General features: G+C 40.2%; 1 long non-coding RNA gene across 3 annotated transcripts in view; it reads right to left on the reverse strand.

Moving 5' to 3' along the window:
- Positions 1-1,528: 1,528 nt before the first annotated feature.
- Positions 1,529-27,322, reverse strand: part of LOC118664017 — a 45,247-nt gene continuing 19,453 nt past the window's right edge. For 2 of the 3 annotated variants that reach the window (XR_004970250.1, XR_004970251.1), the window contains 7 exons: positions 22,092-22,331; positions 20,369-20,490; positions 14,821-14,923; positions 10,102-10,189; positions 8,621-8,729; positions 3,235-3,390; positions 1,529-1,576 (listed from right to left, as the gene is read on the reverse strand). This is a non-coding gene — a long non-coding RNA (uncharacterized LOC118664017). The remainder of the gene's footprint in view (positions 1,577-3,234; positions 3,391-8,620; positions 8,730-10,101; positions 10,190-14,820; positions 14,924-20,368; positions 20,491-22,091; positions 22,332-27,322) is intronic. The other variant, XR_004970252.1, reaches the window with a different exon arrangement.

The raw sequence follows: 27,322 nt of genomic DNA on the forward strand, positions 1-27,322 counted from the left end.
TAATATGCTAAGTGTCCAGTCATCTGGTCGGCCGTACAGAAACTCACCAGGGCAGAAAGCTCTGGATGCCTAGCAAGGGGCAAAACTGGGGAAACAAGAACCTCATTCCCAGGGTAACCTATCTTCCCCTGGCATATCACTGGTCACGTGGTTTGGACCCCCTGATCTTTCATATCACTGGCCAGGCAGTTTAGACGCCCCCCCTTACCTTTTCCTCCCTAAAGATAACATCTAGGCCTCAGTTGTATCTCAGCTCCAGCCCAGAAAACCAGCAAAACCAGACAAGTGACACCTTGGCTGCCTCAGAATCAGCTACATTGACTAATAACCCCTGTCCTGGCACTGACCAATCAGTGGAAATCAGGACCCTTAAAGAGCACACCTGGAAAGCTGACAAATATTCTATCGAGACCCTTCCCTGAGACCTCCCCTAAGATTCCCACCTGCAAGGGAGATAAATATGCTCAGAACAAAGGACCCAGCATAAGCTCTCCCTCCAAGGAGCATGCCCATGCCCTTCCCTCCTTCCCTCTCTTTCCCCCACAGGCGCATATCCCCCAACTTCTAAGGGACCCCATGAAATTGCAACCAGGGGAGCAGCAGCAGCCCATCCTGACCCTGTCTCCAAGCCCCCTTTTCTCTGACTTCCCAGTGAGCTAAAGCAGCCCAGCCCAGGCTCTCCTGTTGCTTCTTCCATGCCCTTCCTTATTGCGCTCTCTTAAGTATATTTTTGCTGCGATCAATAAATTATTGCTTGCTTTCCTTTCATTTTCATTGACCTTAAAATATTTTCTGCATTGACGAAAAGAACCGAAGTCCCAGTTGGTAACCCCAATTGATAACACTTTGTTCTGTGACTTCTCCACAAAATGTTATTGTTCTTTGCTGCAAATGCAATATAAGCCAGAGTTCTAAGCTACTACTTTGCATTACTTATTTTCCCCTGATCTCTCCCAAGTATACAAGAGATATAAATGTTAATAAACTTTTATTGGCTTTTTCTTGTTAATCTGTCTTTATTATAGGATGCTAAGCCAAGAAGGATAGTGGGGAAATTATTCGCCCTACAGAATCAATGAGAGCAAGGGGACATAAAAGTGCAACTTTAGCGGCTTATTGGTCCCGTTGCCTAACAGTGAGGACCTTCCCTGACAGGCAACACTTTCTGAACCGTCCAGCGAACTCTTCCTCTGCCCATCCTCACATTGGTAAAATATAGCAGCAACCATTTATTGCTTAAAATGATACCAACAAAAAGGCATACAGAAAACTGCTTAATTACAAACACCCTCATTTGAAATCTATTCAATGTCCTTTCTAGGATTTTCTATTGCTGTGGAGTTGCTGATTGCAGATTATAAAAGTTTATTATGGATCTAGCCAGTTTGGCTCAGTTTGGTCTGCATCAGCCTGAAGACCAAAGGGTCCCGGGATAGATTCTGGTCAAGGGCACGTACCTTGGTTACAGGCTCTTCCTCAGCCCGGGCCCTGGTTGGGGCTTGTGCAGGAGCAACCAATCGATGTATTTCTCTCACTCGATGTTTCTCTCTGTCTTTTTGTCTCTCTTTCACTCTCCCTAAAAATCAATGGAAAAATATTCTTGGGTGAGGATTACCCAAAACAAAATTATTTGATAAAATAATTTTTGATAAAATTTTTGATAAAAGTTGATCATCTTGTTCCTTAGTATCCTAGAGTACTTTGTATGTCTGAGGGAAAAGGAGAAGAGGTAAAATACCTCCCCTATTTGTTGGTTACAATTTTTGCAATAAAAAAATAAGAACAAAATGATTGTAGTCACCTAGACTTAACATTTTCTTTTAAATGTTAGCACTAATTTCTTGCTATCCTTTTGCTTTGGTAGTAAGGAAAGAGCTTATGAGAGACCAATTGGTTTCTTTCATAAAGCAAATTAGTTCAAATGAAGAGCAATATTATTTTCATTTATAAAACCCAAAGGAGAAAAAAATAGAAAAACATTTGGTCCACTGGTATTGATACTCAATGGTTGGGGTGATATCATTGTCAAACTAAACCCCTGGGCTGACTCAGTTTTTAAGAAGCCAAAATCCATCGATTGAGGAACCATGAAGAAGCAATTGCATGACAAGGAATGTTGATGGGTTGCTTGGTATATTTTGTAGCCAATCTGTTCACACATAGGTTTCTATATAGCTGACTCCAGAAAATTCACATCCTAATTCTACTTAGCATTTAGTCTATTCCTCCTCTCAATTATGCCAGCTTTGTCTTAGGGAAGTTTAAATAAAGTGTTTTAGTGAGGAAACAAATGGAAGAACTTACAATAAAATTCTAACACATTACTGGAGGGAAAGAGATGGGCAAAGGATCTCTGAGACACATTAAGGGCCATTAGTTTTACTTAGTGCAGAAGTACATTTCAGTTGTCTCTTTTGATGTGACTGTAAGTACCAGAATTTATTAAGACAGCATCAAGTAAAAACTGGGACTGGATATATAAAATTGATATGGTAATTACTCTTACATGGCTTATCATGCCGATAAACATCATAAACACAGGTAGCGTGATGAATGACAAGCATTCTATCACAGGAAAGCTGGCTAGATTAGTTTCATGGGATTATTTAAAATGTGTTGCTCTAATAAAGTGGGAAGAAATATGTGAATAAAAATTCTCCCCAGAAGCCATTATAAATAATGCATGCAAGATGTTTTAAAAATCGGTACAGCTTTCCATTTAAATTGGGTGTAATTTTTTTCCCCACTGCACCTCCTTTTTCTCAAATTAGCCTGTGTGCTGTGACCACACCAGGTATCCTGAGGTCTGAAAGTCAGTAACACAGTACTGTTTCTATTAATGAAGGGCATGTATTCCTTTAGGTTTCAAAACTTTATCATCAATGGGGTGGGAAGTCCTAGACTATGCAGGTGGGAAGTCTTAGTCAACATTTTCCTTGTTAAAGTGGAAACAGTGCTCTATTGAGGGAGCCGCCTGTTCCCAGCACATCTCTATGTCCCCTTCCCCAATCCAAGTCTGGCTTGCTTATTAGCTAGACTGAAACCTTAGTTATGATGGCCTCAGATTTAGAAGAACTCAGTGTACATTCTAATCTTCTAATCGCGCCAGGCGTCATTAAGTCAATCACATAAACGTGTCAAGGTCTCACTTCCTTCACACAAGGAGAGGGATGGTATCTTTCAACTCTGGTGACCCATAATTCATACTGGAAATAAGATTGCAGATATCCTTACCGACACAGTGAAGATAATTTATTGCAGGGAGAACTGCACTTGATTGCAGCTTCCCGCTGTTGCACTAACAAAGCCAGAGTGTATGAGGACAACTCTGTTGGGAGGAAAAACTTCTTCCTTTTTCCTCTTTCACCTTCAGTCCAGGAGTTGGGGGGTCTACAAATTAATGACAACAGACAGATTAACAGGAGGAAAAAGGAGGTTTATGTACACGTGCCCAGGGGAGGTGCTTCACAGGAGTATGTTGTGAAGGAGCCCTCGGTAAAGGTGTAGGTATACATGTCAACTTAACATAAGAGGGTCTGGGGGCCTCCAAAAGGAGAGTGTGGAAGATTCTGTTGTAGATGGTGGGATGACACCATTTGTCTGACGAGGGGGGTCAGACCAAACCTGGGTTCAGCAACCTGGGTACTTGGGTCCTGGCTAGGGAAGAATTCAAAGTTCAGACCCAAACTGTAAGAGAACATTTTTTGGGTAAATTACAGAGGGAGAGAAAGTAATTCCTAGGAGAAATGGGCTTAGCAAACAAGTCCTAGGGGTCAAGAAAGGGCCCTTGGAGCTTGGGAGTGAGGAAGCGAATGGTGAAGTGCCTGGGGAGGGGAGAGAAGAGGGAAAGGGAAAAGCACAGGCGTGCTCCCAGAGGGAGAGCATACCGCGTCCTCCATCCTAAGGATTTTAAGGGCAGAGGTTTTAGGGGTGGTTGCAGGGAAAGATCTTAATAAAATATTCAGCAGTTTTTCAGGTGTGTCTTTTCAGGGTCTAGGTCTCCACTGATTAATTCGCCGGCACCAGGGCAGGGGGCCCCTGAAGCTGGTCCTGAGGTCAACCATGGCTGGTTGTGTTGCTTATCTGGGCCGGGAGCTGAAATACAACTGAGGCCTAGATGCTATTTCTAGGGAAGAAAGGTCAAGTGATCCAAACATTAAGACCATGGATGTGCTATGGGAGGAAAGGGCAGCTCGGGGCGCATCCTCCTGCTCTGCTCATGTCTGACTAACTGACTACAGCAATTCTACTGGGGTTTGTTGTCTGTGTGTGTGTGTGTGTGTGTGTGTGTGTGTGTGTGTGTTTGTTTGTTTTTTGTTTCTTTGTTTGTTTTTAGGTACTAATGAGAATGAGCAGTCTGTTTTCAAGGCAGCTGAATATGCAAGAAATGTCCTTGTGTGGGAATTCATAGCAGTTGTATTTTCTAGAATCTCAACTTAGGCAGATAAGATTTTTTTCTGATCTTCTGTAGCTCAAATATTGCCACTTTAAAATAATCTTGACACCAACTCTTAGGGCCTGAGTCTGTCTAAACAGCTTTCTTTCCACAGATTCCAATAACTCAATCTTGCATTTATTTTTATTTTCCAGAAGGGCAGTGACCATAAAAATGGCCCACTGCTGGAAGGAATATCTTTTAAAGCTTTTTGCTTGGACTTTTATTTGAATTTAAAACAGAGACCAACTAGGCTGTATATGTGATTTGAAAATAATTACACAGCTTGCGGCCACATTAAGTTTGGAGAATTTGTTTTGAATCACTTTTAGGAAAAGAGAAAGAGACCTAAGTTTCTTTTATTAAAATTTATGTAATTCATATATATATATATATATATATATATATATATACACACACACACACACACACGCACACACACACACACGCACACACACACAAATTGATATTACCTTTTTAATAATATGTAAGTTATACCACGTTCATTTGTCTTGCTAATATTTTAGGTTTCAGCCCTGTGTTTGCAAGGTTGGTGATTTTACCAGTTTGGGTTTATCCTGAGTCACTATAAAACTTAAAGAACAACAAAGATATTTTTCCCATTCACTCTGTCTTCCATTCCTCTAGGCCACAGATGATGTGTTTACAGCCTTTAATATATAGCTCATTTCTTTTTATACTGATCAAGGTCACTACTATCTTTTTAATCAAATGGTTGATATATGAAGCTACTTCTAATCTTGTGGAATGATGCAGGAACCGGAGAAACTGACAGATAAAATTTAGGTCTCACTTCAGGACAAAACACAAAAAGAGAACTCAAATGATGACAAGAATTTCAATGAACATAAATTGATTTTCTTTAAGGTATTTTATAAACTCACTATACATGAATGAGCTTATTGTGTGGAGGTGGGGAGGGTCCATAAATGTTTTCAATTCACAAACATCCATTAAATAAATATGAATATATGATCACTAATGACAACACTGACACACAATTAAAAACCTAAGACACGCCCAACACTTTAATTCTGAGAATGTAAAATATGACCCATTATTTCAGGAAGCCTAAAGTCAAGTTTAAATGCAAGATAGATACAGGACAGAAAATACAATGAAAGGAGACAGCTCAAAGTGTGCAATAGTTCCTTGCACAAATTAGTACTCAATGAATATTACCATGATAATCAAAATGATAGTGGTAATGATCCTAAGTGTCCAATGAGTTAAAAAGACATTCTTATAGACATTACAAAATGGCACATGGGCAGTGGCACTATGGCAAGACTTCATAGTAAAAAAGATAGGAATTAGATCATTGGAAAATGAGGAGAAGAAATTGTGTGTAGGTGGTTGGCATCTAAGCAAAGTCATATAAGAAAATACATTGTATTAGTTGGGCATGAGAAAGCCCATTGCCTAGGAAAACCAAAAAGATAGAGAGATAGATAAGGTCAAGGTTGTGGGATATTTTAAGGCTCTGGCCTCAGTTTGATGTTTATTCTGAATGTAGTTGGGAATCATCCAAAGTTTGTGAATAGGAAGGATGACAATGACAAGAGTCATGATTGGAAGAGCCTTGCAATGATACCCTGTTAGACTGAAAAGAGACCAGAAGCAGTATGCCAATTAGATTATGTACATATGAATTAAGTAATATAATGTTTGAACAAATATTACATATCTTTGAAAGTCACTCTAGAGGAAGAAAAATGTTAAGAGATGGTCACTTTCCCCAAACAGTCTGTTATCTCTCTGAGGGGAGAGGTTTACATACAAGAAATAGACATAGAATGATAAATCAGATAAAATATAATAATATATTTAATTAAACTGTGTGCATTATAAGTAAAACAGATCAGAGAAAGAGAACATGGGGAAGGCTTCATGAACAAAGTGAGATTTGAAATTGTTCTGGAGTGATGAGTCAGGTCTAAGTGGCCAAAAAAGGAATGGGGGTGGGGGAGGAGACATTTTGATGGAGACACATCACAAGCAAAAGTATAAAGATATCAATAAGAATAGCATGCGGTTGGAGCAATAAACATAAAGAATGAGTTGCTGATAAACCTATGCATGGGTTAAAGAAGAGTGGATACACAAATCAGTTCTAATGAGATGCCCAAATGGAATGACTAGTATAGATCATTATGTGTCCATTGTCTAATTATTTAATGCCAGGTGCTGCTCTCATATTTTCAGATGTGGGTGTGTTTAGTGCTCACATCAACCAAGTGAAGTTGATATTATCTCCAACATGAAGATGCAGAAACTGAGGCTTGCAAAGCTGAGATTAGAAAACAGGAATTCAGCAAACATACTTGAGCCTCCGCCAGTGCCAGAGTGCCAGTTATTACAGATAGTCTTTGAATTTAGATCGGTTTCACTCACAAGACCCCATAATTCTCTCTACCCCATGTTAGATCTGTCTATTCAGCAACTTGAGTCTCATCATAGAGTTTCGTATTCACTGACTGGCAGGAGGACACCACTGTCAAAATGTCAAGTTCATGCGAGTATCACATCTCCAAGTTGCCTAAAGCAGATTTTCCAGTTTTTTGTTAACAGAGTTGTCCCTTTTATCGCATTCTTTAAAAAAGTCTTTCTTAGCCATAGAAGCGGTTTCTAAAACTGGAGTTATAAATGGGGCCATAAGCCATAAGCCAGTGCTTTGCAATTCAGATGATATCATTAGAAGGCGGCAGCGACATTCTGTCTCAGACCCCTCATGTGAAGGGTGGCTCACACTCCATGGGGTACAAACCCAAGCTGAGACTCCTCAGAAAGAGCACGCTGGTGGGACGATATTGCAGAGGTTTCGGGGAGAAAACAATCCCCCATAACATCATCGCAGAGCTATCTGGAGAAAACCATAATGGGCTTAAATGAGATTTAAATTAACTGGATACAAGCTTGCAGCGGCAATTATAAGGGCCTTTTAGCTAACAAGAAAATAAGGCCAGAGAATAGCTATGTTTAAAACTTCCTTCCAAAAAGTGGCAGCTCTATATAGATAGATAGATAGATAGATAGATAGATAGATAGATAGATAGATAGACAAATAGGTAGGTAGGTAGATAGATGATAGATACATAAATAGATAGAGATAGGTGCTGATATCAAAGCAGCTGAATACACCCCCAAAATATGCCACCTTGATATATTGATTATTTTGAGCTGTAGGCACTTGGAAAACAGCAAATGCAGGGAGAGGCTTCCTCTGAACTCCCCTGATCTGTGTAAAGATTGGGCCTTCAACAGGTACTCAGTTATCATAATTCTCCTTCCTGCTACTTTCATCAACCAGGGAGCATTGATTCTTGTCACAGGAAAGGGGACTAGAAGCCCACACCACACCCAGGCAAGCTCTGTCACAAGCTATCATGCCTCCCACCTATTCTCAGGCTCAATTCATCTTTCCTAAAAGCCATTGCTTTTCCCCAAAGAGACTGACATCCCCCTCCCTTTCCTCATTAAGATGCTATTTCAGTCCACATGCTAAGCACCTTGGTGAGTTGCTCATTTTTCCCATTATGTATGAGGCATATATGTTAATCAACTTCTATTTGCTTTTCCCTTGTTTATCTCTCTTTTATTACTGGGGATTCAGCTAAGGACTCAGAAAAAGAGAGAAAAAAAATACTTTTCCTCCCCTATAATATCTTTATCTACATATCTACATCTATAGACACACCCACACACACACACACACACACACACACACACACACACGTCATTTGCTGCTGATTTGGCTGCAAAAATGATACCTTACAGGAAGATTATTTTAAAAAGCATATAATACCTCATTTCAGCCAAGCCAAATACAAACACAGAATATTAGGCAAAAGCCTACTAAGACTAACACAGTCAGATTATTATTTGCTTATTTAATTGAATCTTCAGGGGATGCTTGCCTTCAAACTTCAATGTCAATCAACTTAATGCAGTGGGAAGAACATGGTAACTGGAGTTTAAATGGGATTCCAACAATCACCACTGATGAGTAACAGTAACTGTAGCAAGTTACTTATTACCTTACCCTACATTGTATAATCTACAAAATGGGGTACAACTACTAGGTTTCATGATTTTTATGAATAATAATTGAAATCAAATGAAGTGATTAGTTCAGGGTGTGCAATGAATACCACGCCCACTGACCTTGTCTGTGGTTGTTTTGACCTTGTCTGTGGTTTTCTTGTTTAGGATCCCTAAGAAGCAGACCCTGAGATAAGGATTTAGGTGTCAACAGAAATTTTGGAGGTGAAACCTGGAAACATAGGGAAGGGGAGAAGGAAAACACGGAATGAGGCCGCTAATGACCATGTTATCAAACGATCATGCTCTGGATAAATGGTGCTCAATCCCACTATGGCAATCTAGTAGAAAAAATAGAACACACTTTACAATTATCCCAAAGGAGAGGCAAGGACGCTGGGATGTTTATCCTTCTACACCCCACCTGTCATAGGCTAAAGGATGCTTACTTGTGCATTAACTGTTTGGCATTCTATGGCTTGCCGTCTATGGTAGCCTGTGGTATTCCCCTTGGCCAGAAAAGGAAGGCAGGAAGGCAGGCAAAAAGAAAAAGAAAAGAAAAGAAAAGAAAAGAAAAGAAAAGAAAAGAAAAGAAAAGAAAAGAAAAGAAAAGAAAAGAAAAGAAAAGAAAAGAAAAGAAAAAGAAAAGAGAGAGAGAGAGAGAGAGAGAGAGAGAGAAAGAAAGAAAGAAAGAAAGAAAGAAAGAAAGAAAGAAAGAAAGAAAGAAAGAAAGAAAAGAGGAAGGAAGGAAGGAAGGAAGGAAGGAAGGAAGGAAGGAAGGAAGGAAGGAAGGAAGGGAGGAGGGAGGGAGGGAGGGAGGGAGGGAGGGAGGGAGGGAGGGAGGAGGAAGGAAGGAAGGAAGGAAGGAGAGAGAGAGGGAGAGAGAGAGAGAGAGAGAGAGAGAGAGAGAGAGAGAGAGAGAGGAGGGAAAGGAAGGAAAGAAGAAAGGGGAGGGAGTAAGGAAGGAAATAAGGAAGGAAGGAAGGAAGGAAGGAAGGAAGGAAGGAAGGAAGGAAGGAAGGGAGGGAGGGAGGGAGGGAGGGAGGGAGGGAGGGAGGAAGGAAGGAAGGGAAAGGAATGAAGGAAGAAGACAGTTTTTAGGCACAGAGACTCATGGGTGGTCACAGAGCTAAACTCCTTCACAACTGAGGGAGGTGAAAACCAAGAGGATGTACAGGGCAGCACAGCATCTGCTAGAGCAGTGGTTCTCAACCTTCTGGCCCTTTAAATACAGTTCCTCATGTTGTGACCCAACCATAAAATTATTTTCATTGCTACTTCATAACTGTAATGTTGCTACTGTTATGAATCGTAATGTAAATATCTGATATGCAGGATGGTCTTAGGCGACCCCTGTGAAAGGGTTGTTCGACCGCCAAAGGGGTCGCGACCCACAGGTTGAGACCTCTGTGCTAGAGGGACATATAGAAAAATTCTCTCAAACGGCCCCCTTTCCAAGAATTTGCCAAAATTTGACTCCTCTAAATTCATATGTACAGCAACAATGACAGTTTACTGATTTATCCCATGCTCCCAGGGCATAGTAGGCATTTAATATCTATTTTCATTTATCTTATAATCTATAACATTTATTCTTCACTTACAAAGAACCAGGATCTCTGATAAATGATTGTAGACACATTACTGATATATTATTTCATTTGATCATTACTGTCCTATTATCTCCATTTACTAGAGAAGAAAAAAGGATAAGAGAGGTTAGAAAATATGCTCAAAGCCATGCAATGAATCTGACTCCAAAACCCATATGCTTTGTCACAAATTTACCATAGTAAGCTAACTATTAATATAAGGAAAAAGGCAAAGAGAATCAGATATTGTTGAGTCTAAGGGGCTGGGGAGCATGAGCCTGTTTGCTTTACCACTTCATACACTCCAGGGGAATCACAGCATTGCCCCTCCAAGGATTAACACCCCTCCCCATCCCTTCCCCCTCCAATACCAAATTGTCAGGAGGTGAGCACATGTGCAATAGAAGTCAAAATGGCAAAGGGGGAGGTGCTTGATCCTAGAGGCCTGTCCGTCTAACCTGGGATAGGGCTCACTGTTCAGGGGGTGGAGCTATCAGAAGCCCATGAAAGCTTGGGAAGTCGATTAGTTGTTTTGAAAAGCTCCTGGTTCTTTCCAAGCCCAAGATAATACAAACCCATCTTAACAAAAAAGTTCTCTCTCATTCAAGAACATATGACCATGTCGGTCCAGGAGCCAACTGGGGCCTGCAGCAGGTCATGCCAGCTCCAAAGGACTAAGCTTTAATATGAAGCAAAACTCTGGACACTGGCCTTTCTGTTGGCCTTGCTGAAGACAAGATTGGACTTTTTCCATGGAGGGACAGAGTGCAATGGAACATTGGGAACCCAGGAGGGGCACTCTTTTTATTTTGCATCAAGCACCCAAATGAATCTTGCCACACCACAGTCTCCCATGCATGGGTCCTTGGAATGCTTTCCTCACAATCCTGGGAAAGAACGTGATTTCCATCAGCAACAATATTGCCTTTCTCCCAACTCTCACTCCCTTGCAGACCTTGTTCACTCTCACACCTTGAGCAATCACCTTGTTAGATAACACCAAAATCATAATCTATAGTCCTCCCTCTTTGGATGTCATATGATGCCCTCCAATGAAAGCTCCCTAAAGTGAAGCCCTTCTCTTCCTGCACAGATTCATTTGTGGATAAATTGTGTCAAGAGAATCAGGCTCAAATCCTCTTAGCCATTCTGTGGCTGCTCACCCTCCAGAGCACCATAATGACAAATGTTTTCATTTATACTACCAATCCTTTAATTGATTCCCTGCTATGTACCAACAACCCAAAAGACTTGGTCTTAGGAAGAATCCTCTTATAAAGATTTGTATAAGTCTAGATGCTAATCTGGACATAAATATCTTGCAGGAGACAAGAGTTAAGAACCACATATGAGATACAAATGTGTGAAAAATTGGATGGCACAATTATCAAATTCTCTGCTATCTTTTGTGACTCTTTTTCCTCTGCCTTCATAGGGCCCATTATTTCAGGGTAGGCTCCCATCTTAAAAATAAGAATATATTTTAATTGCATGTCATGGCTGTTAACTATCATCTTGGACTCATCTATAATAATAAAAGCATAATATGCAAATTGACCGAATGACTGAACAGCAGAACAGCCATCCGGATGACCTTCTGGACCACCATGCTATGACATGCACTAGCGCCAGGCCAGCCAAGGCAGGTGAGATGCAATTGGTCAGGGCCCAGAATCATCCAGAACACCCTTTGTGGGGTGATCAAGATGGGGGGAGCTCTGTGATCAATTTCCCCAAAGAGGGAGGTCCAGGCCACCCAGCTGGCAGCGCTGTGATGGGTGGGCAGGGCCTCCCTCTACAGGGTGATTAATCTGGGGGCCCCGTGATCGATCGCCCCACAGAGGGAGGCCGAGGCCAGCCAAGCAATCACACCCCATGCCTGTCACCAGCAGAGGAAGGTGACTGGTGGAGGGGAAGAGGGGGCAGAACCACACAGATGGCAAGCAGTGGCAGTGGCGGGGGCGGGGCCAGCTGCCAGCAGCCAGGGGAAGGAAAGTTCCAATAGGACCTGATCGCCCACCAGGCTAAGGAACCCTACCTGGGGGGTCCCAGATTGTGAGAGGGTACAGGCCTGGCTGAGGGACACCCCCTCCTCCCTCCTGTGCACAAATTTCATGCACTATGTCTCTAGTTTGTGGAATAAACTCTGTCATGCAATGAGTAGCTGAAGGTTACGTTACTTATTACTGCTTTAGGCCTGGCTAGACCTGCCCTACTTCTCAGAAAAGTTTGAGGTAAACTTTACTATTTGCCAGTCTCTTTTCAGGCTTAGAAACTGGAGGAACATCTTGTTTTAAGCTTTTTGATAATTCAGTACTTGAGAATTTTAGATCTAAAAAGCCCTTTAAATCTTAAGTACCTGAAAATCTATAAGAAAACCATTTATCACCAAATGGGGTCAATGTCATCAAGATGAAACTACTGGCAATAACACCATGTAGCATTGGTGTTATTGAACTACAGCTATTTATTGTTTGCTGTAGATGAGAGTAGTCTGGGCATGGTGGGTGCAGAAGGCAGAGAGATATTCAGAGGCATGTCCCTGGGGGTGGAGGGGTAGGGGCTGTAGAGGGATTTTATGTTCTTGATATAATTTGAAGCATAAATTAAAATTATCCAGGGCAACTGTTGTCTCTCTTCTCCATTCAGAACTCAGAATTACCCAAGATTTTACTTGGACCTGCTAAACAAAGGAGAGCATGGATCCACCGACCATGACAAAAGTCTCCATCTGGAAATTTATACCTTTTTCACAGAAATTATAATTAATCAGTTCCAAATACAGATAAGCATATGAGTTATTGAGAAAGAATAAGTAAAACCATCCAACATCCAAATCCCTCAGATATTCCAGTCAGTCTTCACATGCCTCAATATTAGGGAAAAAAATACAACATAACTCAGGCACTCACTTAAATAAGACAGATGCCACATGAGCCCCTAAGTTCCATATTCTTCAAATTGTGTCCATTCATTCCAAGTAAAGCCACGAGGTGCTCACATCTGCAGGGTATAAACCCTACTGCAAACCTCTAACACACAATACCTTCATTCACATTCCTTGCCTTGGGACCCATGCCACACTTTCATTTTCAAACATTAGAAGTTATTATACATCAAATGGAAGTTTCAGAAACAAATATAACATTGGCTCTTTACTCACCTACAAAAATTAACAAATAATGATGCCTCTCTCTCTGGAGGCATCCCTCTTCTGAAATCCCTGCACATCCCTCCTATCTTTTTCTTTGTGTTTTTGTATCTACAACTAAATATAGAAATTTTGTCTACTTTTATATATTACTTAAATGAAACTTGAAAGGGTCATTGTACAGCTTGCTTTTTTTCTGTTAACATCTATTCCTGTTGGTACATTTACATCTGACTTTCATTTTTCCTGCTGTGTAGTATTCCATCCTGTGAGTTTATAGAACAAAAAATTAATTATTGTATTGATGTATATCACTATCCAAATAAAATTTTCTAGTAAAGATGTTGCTCTTTTTTTATTCCTATTGTTTTAATGGAGATTGGAATTTTGTCTCCGTATGCTATTTAGCACAGAAAATCTTGTATGATCACAGACATCTACTCACTAGGTACTAGAAGATGGTCATTCAAGTCCAGGATCTGCTTGGATTTGTCATATTCTTCTCTGAACTATAGTTTTCTCAGCTTTAACTGGAGTGAATGAATGTTGGGAAGAAACCCACAACATTCAGAATAGTCACATTTGAGGCTGATGGTTATAAGACTTCAGAATAAAGCAGAGATTAATGAAAATTAATAGCACTTTTTAGATCAAATTACTGTCTCCATTTAGGGCTAGAAAACAAAGACTGCTAAGGTTGCTGTTATGTACACTTAACTGCTGATATAAACAGCCAGCCTATATCATACACAGGTGGAAAAGCAATCAATTATGAGCTGAGTTCTGAGCTGAAGGGTGACAGAAGGTACCCCACCAGCACCCCATACAGACACACAGCAATACCATTACCTCACTTCCCACCAGCTCACCAGAGATCTGAGTTCATCTTTTCCTAGGAACGTTCAGATAAATCTTGGTGACACAATGGATTAATATGACATTGACAGGTTTGTAGAGAAAGACTACACAATCTCAATAAAAGAGTCTTTGCTACCTTGTCTGCATGTCTGTATAATCTTCTTCAGCCTCATTGGCATCCGGTTCACTGTCACTCATTTTACCTTCTTTTAGCACTGGTTGTTTATTTTCCTATACGCCAAGCTTCTTTCCAAGCCAAAGGATTTGCTTATGGTTTTCTCTCAGTTTTTCCCTGCTCTTCACTTGGCCAATTCCTACTCATCTTTCACATTTTAATTTAAAAACTCAGGTTGCTAACTCCAGGTTAGCAACCTTGGCTAGATAATTTTAGAACATCCTATATTCTTCAGTAGCTCTGCAATTTTAGGGAAAATGTTTTAGTGGACTTGTTTACTTGATGCCTTTCTTTCCTACATGATTCTGAGCTGTGCCTGTTTTTTTCTACTCTGTCCAGCACAAGGCCTGCCATGCAAGAGAAACTCAATAAATATTCATTGAATCAATGAAATAAACTTCCCTCACAATGTTGGTCTTATAGTGAATATAGTAAAAGTTACCTGCAGTGTAATGTATGAAAACAAAGACTACCCACTGAACATTTTTTATGATTCTAGATGCAGCATCTGTGAAACACAAGATATGGGAAATTCACAGTTCCTTACCTTCTTCCTCCTACTTCTCTTTGGATTCATCACTGGGTGACGCCTGAGATGCTTTTCTTTTTAAATAAAAATAGGTGTGTTGTGTTCTTTTTCAGTGCATTTTCTAAATTAAAAAGAGAGAAAAATGAGCTAATGTTTCAGATTTCATCCAGTGTGTTTTGTTCTGCGATATTTCCGGTCTGCAGCCTTTTGTCTTATTTCATTCTTGCTACCATACAGCTGTTGTCACAAAAATAGCATAACTTGTTTGGACAGCATTGTTTATCTGCTGTTTACTATCTCTATACAGACATTTGTATCTGTGTTCACTCAGTTTAGAAACCAGGTATGTGTGTGTGTGCGTGTGTGTGTGTGTGTGCGTGTGTGTGTGTGTGTGTGTGTGTGTGTGTGTACATATATATTTAAACTAGAAGCCCAGTGCATGGTTCGTGCACCAGTGGGGTCCCTTGACCTGGCCTGCGGGCATCAGGCCAAAACCAGTTCTCTGACATCCCCGAGGGGTCCCTGATTATGAAAGGGCCTCTAGTATGCATATAAGATCTTTGGTTAATCTCTTCCCGCCCTTCCCCCACCCCCTTTCCCTTTGAGATTCATCAGTCTGTTCCATATTTTCATGCCTGTCATTTCCGCTCCTGCTTTGAGCATCTGCCCCCTGGTTGTTATTATGTGTCATAGCTACGGAACAGATGGCCGTGTTCCAGTCAGCCAGTTGCTTAGGTTTTCATATATATAGATAGGTGTGTGTGTGTGTGTGTGTGTATCCAAAAGTAGGCTTACAGTTGTGTGTATGTGAAACAGAGTTTTGTTCCGTGTGTTTTTGTTATTGTTTGTGCTAATCCTCAGCTGAGGACATTTTCCCATTAATTTTCAGAGAGAGTGAAAGGGAGGGGGAGAGAGAAAAATCAATGTGAGAGAGACACATCGATTGGTTGCTTCCGTATGCACCCCTTGACCAGGGCTGGGAATCTAGCCTGCAACCCAGATTCGTGCCCTTCACTGAAATAGAACCCAGGATCCTTTAGTCCACGACCAACAACACTCTATCCACTGAGCGAGACAGAGACAGACAGACAGACTGAGAGCACACTTGCCATGGATGGGACTTTTTATATTTACAAGCTTACAAGTCAGACATCTTTACAAGTTTCCTCTCCACTTTTCTGAAGAAAAGATTCTGATCTCTTATCTATTTTACATGGGCAGTAGGAAAACTCATTCCCGAGCCCTGAGGAATACTGCATGCTTGAGTTCAGCATAAGGCAAAGAAATTTACACTAAAACAAGAGATCAGCAGTTCAGGCAGGTGAGTGATTTTCTGTTGTGTAAGTTCAACTTTAGGTCAGTGGTTCTCAAATTTGCATGTGTGTCAGAATCCTCAACTGGAGAGCCTGGCAACACAGATCGCTGGGCCCAGACCCAGGTCTGATTCAGATCCAAGAATCCGCATCTGTGATACATTCTCAGGAGATGCTGGTGTTGGTGCTCCATTTCTATATTAAGAAAACAACTGCATTACATAGTTCATAGGCAAACAAACAGTGAGAACAAATAAACTGTATACAAGAGGTTTGTGTTCTCAAAGGAAATGCCTTCGCAAAACGGCAGGGATGGCTGTTTCTGATGCACAGCTCCTTGGCATGGACAGAATTCTAGCCACACTCCACCGAGGACTGGAGAAAATGTGTATTTCCTGCACAGTCCAGCAGAATGGCTTTTAGTGACCAGACATTGCTCTGGAAGGTTTTTCTTCCAATGACTAGCCCAGTGGTCAGCAAACTGTGGCTCGTGAGCCACATGCAGCTCTTTGGCCCCTTGAGTGTGGCTCTTCCACAAAATACCGACTTCTGCGCCCGCACGTGGTATTTTGTGGAAGAGCCACACTCAAGGGGCCAAAGAGCCACATGTGGCTCACAAGCCGCAGTTTGCTGACCACTGGACTATCCTTATAAACTAGGTTAAATTTATTTTCCTTTCTGCACCTCCATTGTTTTCAAGTATAAAATGGGGAGAAATATCTACCATGCTGAATCATTACAAATATTCAAGAAAATAATATGGCAAAGACCTTAGCATGCTACATGGTATATAGTCAGTGAAAATAAATCTAAGTTCCTTTAACTTAGTGAAGATTCATATAGGATGATTCTTAGGACGTGAACTTCAGCTTTTTCTTTTGCATACATTAGGAGAGCAATATTCCAAGAACGGATCTCCAAACTGGTCATCTATTTGGGCCATCAAGAAAGGAGAGAGGCTGGGATACTACTCATGAGACCAGCCCCAATGAATCATGTAAATATGACACGACATATTTTAGGGCAGGATGAAGGAAGAGAGGGAAACTCTATCATTGGGTTTAGATGTCAACATCATCTCAGAAGCAAGGAAGGCATTTAAACTAATTAATGCATCTGAAGAATAGCAGAGAGGCTGTCTCTGTGGCTAGTAATAAAGGCAGGTCAAATTTTTATAGAAATATTCCCAGCTGATGTCTCCACTATCCTATAGAAAATATAGCTTTGGATAATTAAGCAAGGTACTAAATAGCAGTCTCTCTGTCTTCTAAGGGAAGATATTTGGCCAGATGGGTTCTGAGTTGTCTGGCCACCTCTGAAAAGAGATTTCTCTGTTCAGTTTTGGAGTCTCCTCATTAGGACTGGCTTTGCCATTGAATTAACTAAAAAGAAACATGGGTGTGTGTGTGTGTGTGTGTGTGTGTGTGTGTGTGTGTGTGCGCGCGTGTGTTTTTCCTGTAGACCAGAATCTTCTTTTAAAATATATCTTTATTGATTTCAGAGAGAAAGGGAGAGGGAAAGAGAGATATAAACATCAATAATGAGAGAGAATCATTGATCGGCTGCCTTCTACATATCCCCTACTGGGGATTGAGCCTGCAACCCAGGCATGTGCCCTTGACCGAAATCAAACACAGGATCCTTCAGTCCTCAGGTTGATGCTCTATACATTGAGCCAAACCAGCTAGAGCTATACCAGAATCTTTGATACAGGAAAACAAAAACTCTTGAGAAAATAATTATATCATTTATTGAACTTAAACTAGACTCAAGAAGGAAATCCTAATAAAATTTTCTTTTAATTATTCACTTCAAGGTTATAATAAGGTAGAATCTGGACTGATCACATTTTTTATTTCTTTAAATTATTATATAAAAATCTATATTTAAATGTTTAAAAGTTCCTAGATAACTCCTAACTTTCAAGATGCTTTATTTCTGAATTGCCATGTCACATAGTAATGAACCTAGAATCTTGCATTAATGTCACAGAAAATCTACCTTTGGCTGACGAGAGAAACTCCTCAATTAAATTAGAAGATAATTTAAAATTTCTAACTAGATCAAACTAATAGAGGTGGTAGAAGATAATAAGCTATCCATGTTAATAAGGATTCAAGGCTCATGTTATGGGGAAAATATGTCCTATAATTCTAAAGACTGGAGTTGAAACCCCAGTTTCCAATTTACTAACAGTGCAACTAGAATGTATGCTTGACTTTCTGAGTCAACTGACACATCATCCCAGCGATTTACCGAAAACATATAATAAAATGACTCGCACATAATACTTGATCCCTACTTTCCACCCCACCCCCTTTTTCCTAATGTTCTCAAAACTCTGGGACAACTAAGCTAACCTATAAGATGGAATGATGTTAAAAACAATACCCAGGGTTTACCACATACTATTGTATATTATAATCATTATTGTTGATGTTAATATAATAGCTAATAAAACCGTCTATCATTACTTGTACAATTTATTTTGTGCCAAGCCCTTTTAAGGATTTCCTAATTTAATCCTCACAATGTTCATAACAGGTATTATTAACTTCATTTTCAACGGAAAGAAACAGATTTAGAGTGCAAATAAGTTTCCTGACATAGCATAGCTATAAATTGCAAAACAATGCAATCTTATTGTTCAACACAATAATCTCTGGAGAGATTGCAGAACTCAATCTCAGATGCCATGTTAGAAGTCCAATCTGGATAAGACATAGGAGAACCATAGTTTTGTAGGGATATATTCTGGTTTAGTCATACTTCCATAGCATCCTATCTAGATTAACATGTGTGTAAGATTTTAAAATTTTAATAAATTACAATCAATAACAATTGCATCGAAACAAGCCATCTAGCAGCGTGTAAATCACACGCACAGTGAACATGGTTCTCACTTTAACACATGGTTAAATATAAAGACCACATCTCTCCCGACCCAGACCCTTTCCTGACAGACTAGACATCCCTTTCAGAAAGTACACCGAGCACTTTCTGATAGAACCAAGTGTTCTCAGATAGAAGCATGAGGTTCAGTCTATGCTTTCTGATCTCAGATGGTGGTGGGAGAAGGATTTGATATCCCTGCATGGAATTTGGTGCACCGGACAGTGGTTCTGTAGGTCTTGCTGTGGACAAGCCAGTGAGTAAGTGGGAAATATGGGCAATTATACATTAGGTGTGTGTGAAGTACGTGCAGGAACTACAGGCTGACCAATCCAACTGCAGACAATGGTCTGAACACCCTTGCTACAGTTGTTCTCTCATGTATTAAATAGTCTAAATCAAAGATGATTTTATTGCTTGGCAATGCTTTCTGAGTTTATAAACCCTTTCAGAAGCAATGATCTGAGAAGAAATTAAGAAAATACTTTAAAAATTAGACAAAATTTGGTTCTTGCACACATGCTTGTCAACATTTACTATCCATCACAGGAAAAACAGTGAGATCCCCGACCCAGTCTAAACAGGAAGATATGAATCTGCAGAAGAAACAACAGCATCTACCTCCAAGGTTAATAGTAAATTTAATAGAAATATGGCCCAACAACAACTTAGAATACACAGCTGCAAAAGGTGCTACATATCTCCTTGTGATGTATGACTTTTCATTGGGATCAAATAACCCTTTGTTTAAACTCATTTTGCTAATTTTTAATTCTAAGATTTCTTAGACACAAGTGAAAAGTGAATCAATAGCTGTTAATAGCTTCATCAGCAGTACCCACACTTTGTAATTAGTCCCATTCTTTGAATTCTATTTCAGTGTCTCAGAGGTTTCTATTACAAATCAGTGAATTTCAATAATATATTTTAATTTTATTTGTGAATCCGAGATGAAACTTTAAAAAATCCATTCTGTTGAAAGTGAAAGATCTGATAATGTTGATGATTTTTAAAATGGAGTTACAACGTTTGACATTGAAGGTGATACTATCCTTGTAATATAAACACAACTTTTGCTAGAGCAGTGTCATGAAGAACACAGTATTTTTACTCATTGAAGTGTGCCCAATTATAGTGTCTACAGAAAAATATCTGCAAATATCTCCCATCCCACATGCTCTTCTTATGTGACCTTGACATTCCTCCCATGAACTATTTGGAATATATGTTCCCTGCCTTACATTCAAGCAAACATTTGTTATTCCTCTATTAGAACATGGCAGGTGTCATTATGTGACTTCCAAATCTTGATCAAAGTACCATGCATTTCTGCTTAGTTCCCTTGAGACATCTGCTCTTACCATCTAGCTGCCATGCAGAAAAGAAATCCAAATAAGCTCATTCAAGGGGACCACTGCTGATGTGACATATAGATGTTCCAGAAAACAGCTCAACTGAGGTCCTAGTCAACAGTCAGCTTCACCTGCAAGATATGTGAAGACTCTTCCAGATAATTCCAGCCACCAGCTGTTGAGTTCAAGTCTTCCTGGCGGAGACCATGGACAAGCCATCCCTACTGTGCCCTGTCCAAATTCTTCACATAGAGAATCTATAAGCATCGCAATGCTGTTGCATTATGCTAGGAAGTGTTTGGGCTATTTGCTATGCAGTAGCAGCTAAACAACACCTTAAGATACCTTAAAGAAATGCATTTCGAATTCCAATGCACATATCATTGAAAATGGTTTTCAAGAAAGCTATAATATTCTACAAATTTAAATAAAGGCTTTAGTTGTCCAAAATTTTTAAAAGTTTTATGTCTAAGCTTTTAGACTAAATGAAATATAAAATTTATGAGGGAGCGGAGATTTAACTTAAAAACTGTTTAATAAAGACAGTGGTATTCAATTTTTTCTTTAACTGCTCAGCACCATTTTTTTAATTAACTATTTTTGGTAAGAATACTTAATATGAATCCAACCCTGTTCACAAAATTTTAAGTAAACACATTACTTGTAATGGACTAAAAGGATGCAACATTTATAAAACTATTTGCGTAGATACATCTCCACATTTCAAACAAAACTATAGTGTAGTGAGAATATTCTCCATTTCTTTCCATTTAGCAGAATTTAATCTTATATACCTGGTATATCAGCACCTATAGAGAAAACATTTTCTCAACTAGAAAACATGATGTCAAATCCACTAAAGGTATCAATAGCAAATGTACTAATGAAAAAAATGCAATTGTGAAGATGATTTCAGTCAATATTTTAAAAATAAATCAAAATATATAAGAAAATTATTCTATAGAAAATTTCTAATATATATTCAGAATAGGCAACACTAGAAATATGATTAATGTGCATAACCACATACCAAAGTAATTATTATGTCTGTTACTTTAATGTTCAGATCATTAATGAGAAAACCTTTTTAATTTTGCTTCAATGTATATCAATATGTTTCTTTAATTTTTACAAAGAATGTTTTATAAAATAATTTTAAATAGGACATTTTATGTCTACTAATACAATAAACCAGTTTTTAGTCAATAAAAATTCAAATATATATAAAATAAAGGGGACATAAATCTTAATATCAATTATAAATAAAATGTTCAAATATATATATGTGTGTGTGTGTGTGTGTGTGTGCAATTATCTTTAGTGTCTCCTTTATTTTCAGAAGCCTCATAATTTGTACAAGTTATATGACTGCCCTAATAAAAAGAGGCCATATCTAATAATTATTAAAAACTAAGCCTTCTGCTTTCACTGCGGGTCAATAAAATAGGTAGAATTCTCTTATCATAAGGCAATAAGCTTTGGGAATTCAAATCTACTCAGTAAACACAATTGAGAAAATAAATGTCTCTATAGCAGTTCTCCAGCCCACAGATTGTGGTCTGATGAAATGCTGACAGCGGAATTGGTTTTGTAAGTAGCAACGCTACACAGGGCAGAGAACGTGCTCAAGTGCGCAGCGGTAGGAATCTGTGATGGTCATGTTGGTGGGTGGTGACTGCTCTCTCACCACTCTCCTGCTCTCACCCTAATGACTCACCCATCTGCTTCTTACCCATGGGCTTCCAGACAGCATGCCGAGTGTTCTAGAAACTCAATTATGCTAGCAGGCATCAGACGGCAGGAACTGGGTATTTTTTGAAGTAGGCCAAAGGTTTTCAGCCGTGGTCAGCCCCACAAAATTTAGAAAGAGCTTTCGTTTTCCTTCTATATACAGTAGCAAATTAGGGGCCATGCAATTTAAATTATGTTCATTATACACTTCCTCATTTAAAACTTCACAAAGTCAGATCGCCTGTGGAGCAGAGAAACTGTAATGAGCTGGCTTCTGCCAAAGTTCGGGCAATGATGATTTCAAGGTCATGGACTGGCAGAACGCTGAAGGAGAAATGACTGGCAAATATCAAAGATACAGCAAATGAAAGTGTATTCCAAGGATTTGTTGAAATCGTGTCACTGTTAGAAGTCGCTGAAGTAGGTTTGCGGGTGTGAAATTAGCAGGGTGGTGAACAAATGCTGCTTTGTAAATGATGCGCGTGGCTAAGGAACCAGAATATTTTGCAGCTAATCTGAAATGGGAATAGACAGCAAGAAATTGGGAAAGGGGAAGAGAAAAGAGGAAGTATTTATCTTTCCTTGCTACTTCCTCAATCAGAATCACTAAAGAAATATCCACATTTCACTGAGTATATACTGATGGCCTCTTATCTCAAATCCACAGCCCAGAGGAGAATCAGCTAATAATGATATGTAACCATTTTCATATTTCCACATATTTCTGAGTCCTAGTTGGAACCAAACACACACATTCCAACTGTCATAGGGTTCATTTTATAGTCACCAACAGGCAAATACCTGATGCAGAGAGTGACAGGTGCTATTTTACAGGGATGATCGGGAAAGATATTTGAGCAAGAAACCATAATGAAGTGACGAGCCATGTGAATATCTGGGAAACGAGGGTTCTGGGGCAAAGACAGCAGCCCTTGCAAAGGCCCTGTGTCTGAGGCATGCTGAGGAACACTGAGATAGAAATGTGCCCTGGCGTGGACGGAAGGCTAGCAAGAAGGGTAAGAAATAAAGGAGAGATGTACCAGGTACATCACAAAATACAAAAATCTAGCATCTGTTAAGCTAGTATTTTAGAGTATAGAAGTCAATATCCTATATAATAAGAGAGGAATATGCTAATTAGCCATTACACCCTGAGGCATAACAACCAAGACCATAAGGACCAGATCACAGGTCAGCAGGAGGGTGGCCCAGCGAGGTACAAGCAGACTGTGGAGAGCTACAGGATGGGGCAGGGCAGCAAACTATGAGGGGGGGGGATGGGGGAGGGGGGCTGGAGGAGCTACAGGAGGGTGGGGCAGTGGGCGGAGAGCTACAGGAGGTCAGCAGCAACCTACTGGCTTTAAGCGGGCGGCAGAGAGCTACAGGACGGGGCAGGGCAGCAAGCAAGTGGGAGGTGGAGAGCTACAGGAGAGGGCAGGGCAACAAGCTATGAGGGGGACAAGGCAGCAGGCGGAGAGATACAGGAGGGTGGGGCAGCGGGCAGAGAGCTACAGGAGGGCGGCAGCAACCCACAGGCGCACGGATTCATGTGCAGGGCTACTAGTATATATGTAAGTATTGTTAAAGCTGGCATTGCAGAGGCAAAATCAGTATTTCCAATAGCCCACACATGTTCAAAGTACACATATGGCACCTAATACTGTCTTGACTGTCTACTCTGCCATGCCCTTTAAACAGACCTGCCTTCCAAGCATCCCAGAAGGTGGCCAGGACTTACTTCCACATGGCATTTCAGCATCTGCTTTGCTAGCTCCTGGTGGGCCACCAGCTGTGGGCACCTCTCTCTATGAGGAACCCTTTTGGACCCTGCATTTTAGCTTTACCCACAGAACAAGGGCAGGTGTTTCCACCCTGCCCAGCCTTCTCTCACTTCACACTTGTCTCCATCACCTCCCCCACACATATTCACACCCACCTGCACCAGGTTGTTCCAACAAAACGAAGACTACAACTGGTTATTTGAACGATTCAAATAATTAATCTTGATAGTGGACAGAACCCTAAGGAAATAAATTCTTTTTATTTCCTTAGTCTTTTCTGATGAGCCATAACATTTGAAAAGCTCAGTGAAATCAAACATCACCTGGACAAGGTTATGGTATGTTCATTTTCTGTTGGATGTTGATTATTGAAAGAAGTTCTTTTTATTCCTGTTTCTTATTTCTAAGTTATGCTTATTTCTAATTTAGTTGCATCAACCTATTCCCCAGGACAACAGCATGTTAAAGAATTGTGAGTATGTGTTAGATGAATGAAAAAGGACCTTCCTCTTCATCCCTGCCCACCTTCCCCCCACCCCCCACCCTCAAAATATTTTCCATTTACAGAGCTCTGCAAAAAGCTGATCATTGGAAAGTGAATACTCAAATATCCTGCACCTGAAAACAGATATGATACAGGGTTGGGCACAAGTAGGTTTACAGTTGTTTGTATGGAAATTAATATAATCATTAATAAATAATAACCATACAAGGATAAACTCTGTGTTTCCCATACCCACAACTCTAGACCAACTTCTGCCCCACCCTGTATTTTCACCTGATATTTAAGTGGTGCTTTCTGTGTTAAAGACAAGTGGATAGCAATCAATCCTCCAGAAGCAATAAATAACTAATGCTGCAGTAGTTAAAACTGAGGCAACCAGATGTGACTTAGGAATCTTTCTCCCCAAGCAGAAACAAATATGGACAAGCTGGCAAGTTCACACAGGAAATCATGGATTGATTTCCAGGAGCCCAGGCTACAATGCTTTGCAGAGGCTGTTGGAATCCAGCATCTTCATCTTTAAAGTTATCAATAAAATAGAGGCCTGGTGCATGAAAATCCATACACTCAGTAGGGGTTCCCTCAGCCTGGCCTGCACCCTCTTGCAGCCCAGGACCCCTAGGGGGATATCCACCTGCCGCTCCCAGGGAGCAGGCCTAAACTGGCAGTCAGACATCCCTCAGGAGCCCTCAGGGTATGTCCGACTGATGGCAGGGAGCTGGCCTAAGCTGCAGTTGGACATCCTTAGCGCTGCTGAGGAGGCAGGAGAGCTCCCACCACCGCTGTTGCACTCACAGCTGTCAGCCTGGTTTGTGGCTGAGCAGAGCTCCCCCTGTGGGAGCTCACTGACCACCAGGGTGCAGCTACTGCATTGGGTGTCTGCCCCGTGGTGGTCAGTGCACATCACAGCAACCAGTCATTCCTGGTCGTTCCGCCATTAGGGTCAATATGCATGTTACCCTTTTATTATATAGGATACATCAAGCGGCATTGCTTCCTATCTCAACCCCAGGGTATCTTCCCATTAACCTTCCTCCATTCAAGGAGAGCACATTCCTTTCCAGAAGCTTGACCATTGGGTTTTATCTATGACAAGATTCTGCTTCTTCGCTCATCATTATTTATTTCTATGATAACTCATTTATGCTAGAACTTATCAAGAGTCAAACAAAGCAAGAGAATATATGTTAAAAAATTATTATCCACAATTTCATTAATTTTTCTTTTATGTCCTGAAAATTCCCATAGATTAGAAACAGCACGAGCTTCAGGAACTACTCTGTGGTTCTGATAATGCATACTTTGAGGATTACAAATTTGGGTTTTTAAATATCATGCTAATATTTCTTAATTAAATCTCCTTATCATGTTTAAAAAGCTTCAGTAAAAAGTCTTGGTCTGAAATTCCTGAAATCTCTTTTGATGAGAAATGCTTTCATAGACAAGGCAATAAATAAATGAATGAATAACTCCCAACCATTTCTCTATCAACATCATTTCTTTGCTAGTTCTGTAGTTTTGTAGCCCAGGAAAAAAATACCACTGAGGTGTATTGAGTTGATATGACTGTCTTGAGGTTTTTTTGTTTGTTTGTTTTGTTTTTCTAGGTTTCTTCTTGTAAACTGTGTTTCTTATGAAGTATCACCTGACTCATTTCCATTCAAGATTTCTCTGTTAAAATAAATGTCTCTATTTGGAAAGAACTCAGATTATCAATGTCTGTTAAAATAAAACAAAGAAACCTACTGGTATTGGATAACCAGTCACCTACTTACCCATATCCTTCAAGCAACAATATTTTATAAAAATTACCTATTATTTTTTTCTACTCTTTTTCCTTCTTGCTTTTTTTAGAAGTAATTTGCTTCAAGTTCACCAACTAACTTTGGTTTGCTTCTAATGGTGGATACAATATATCATAGTTTGAGACTTTGGGTCAGTGGAGAACAATGATATGAGTAAGAAAAATAAACTGGTTTAGGTTGTAAAACCTTGATATAAAAAAAAAAAAATCTGTGATCTGCTCTGAGTGCTCCCATGCCACATTTCTAATTCTCACCTGTCACTTTGGTCACTTCTTTGGCATTCCTAAATGACCCCAGGACATCTCAATCTCAATCAGTCCCAGGTGACTTTTGAACACATTATTACCTGAAAGGTCAGCTTAAAAGGACATCAGTGAGAGCCTACTAAAACTCAGAAAATGTTTCTGAATGTGAGAAGTCAGCTGACAGGGCTCCCTCTTTGCACATACCAACCAATAGAAACGGGTTCTCCCAAGGGTAGCTATTTCATTTAAAAAGGAAATTATCCCTGAAGGAAGATGGAGTTATTCCCAGCCCCAGCTTTTGACAGAATCACTATTTTTGAGATGCATTAACTGCCTGGAAATTCACTGTGCATATATAGGAAACAGAAATACTGCACATAAAAGTTAGAAACCACTACATTTAATGTAATATTACAGATATTACCTTAAACTTTCAGGAAAGGCAAAAAAATTACAGAGAGTATTAGTAATGTGGAGGGTTCTCAAATATTTAAAACAGGACTAGCACAATCAACCAGTATTTTTCAGAAGTTTATTGTTCAGAAGAACCAAGTAAAACACCTGGAGGAGTCTGAATGAGAAATTTAGGTAGTAAGTAAGAGCTTTTCATTTAAAATTGAGGTCAATGCATGTTCAGTCTCCTATACCATATAAAACTATGAGACTGGACAACTATGTCAGGGAGAGGGAGAGGGAGAGGGAGAGGGAGAGGGAGAGGGAGAGGGAGGGGGAGAGGGAGGGGGAGAGGGAGAGGGAGAGGGAGAGGGAGGGGGAGGGGGAGGGGGAGAGGGAGGGAGAGAGGGAGGGGGAGAGGGAGAGGGAGAGGGAGGGGAGGGGAGGGGAGGGGGAGGGAGAGGGAGAGGGAGAGGCAGAGGGAGAGGGAGAGGGAGAGGGTG

Source organism: Myotis myotis, unplaced genomic scaffold (genome assembly GCF_014108235.1).
Source record: "Myotis myotis isolate mMyoMyo1 unplaced genomic scaffold, mMyoMyo1.p scaffold_m19_p_10, whole genome shotgun sequence".
In the NCBI taxonomy this organism is placed as follows: domain Eukaryota; kingdom Metazoa; phylum Chordata; class Mammalia; order Chiroptera; family Vespertilionidae; genus Myotis; species Myotis myotis.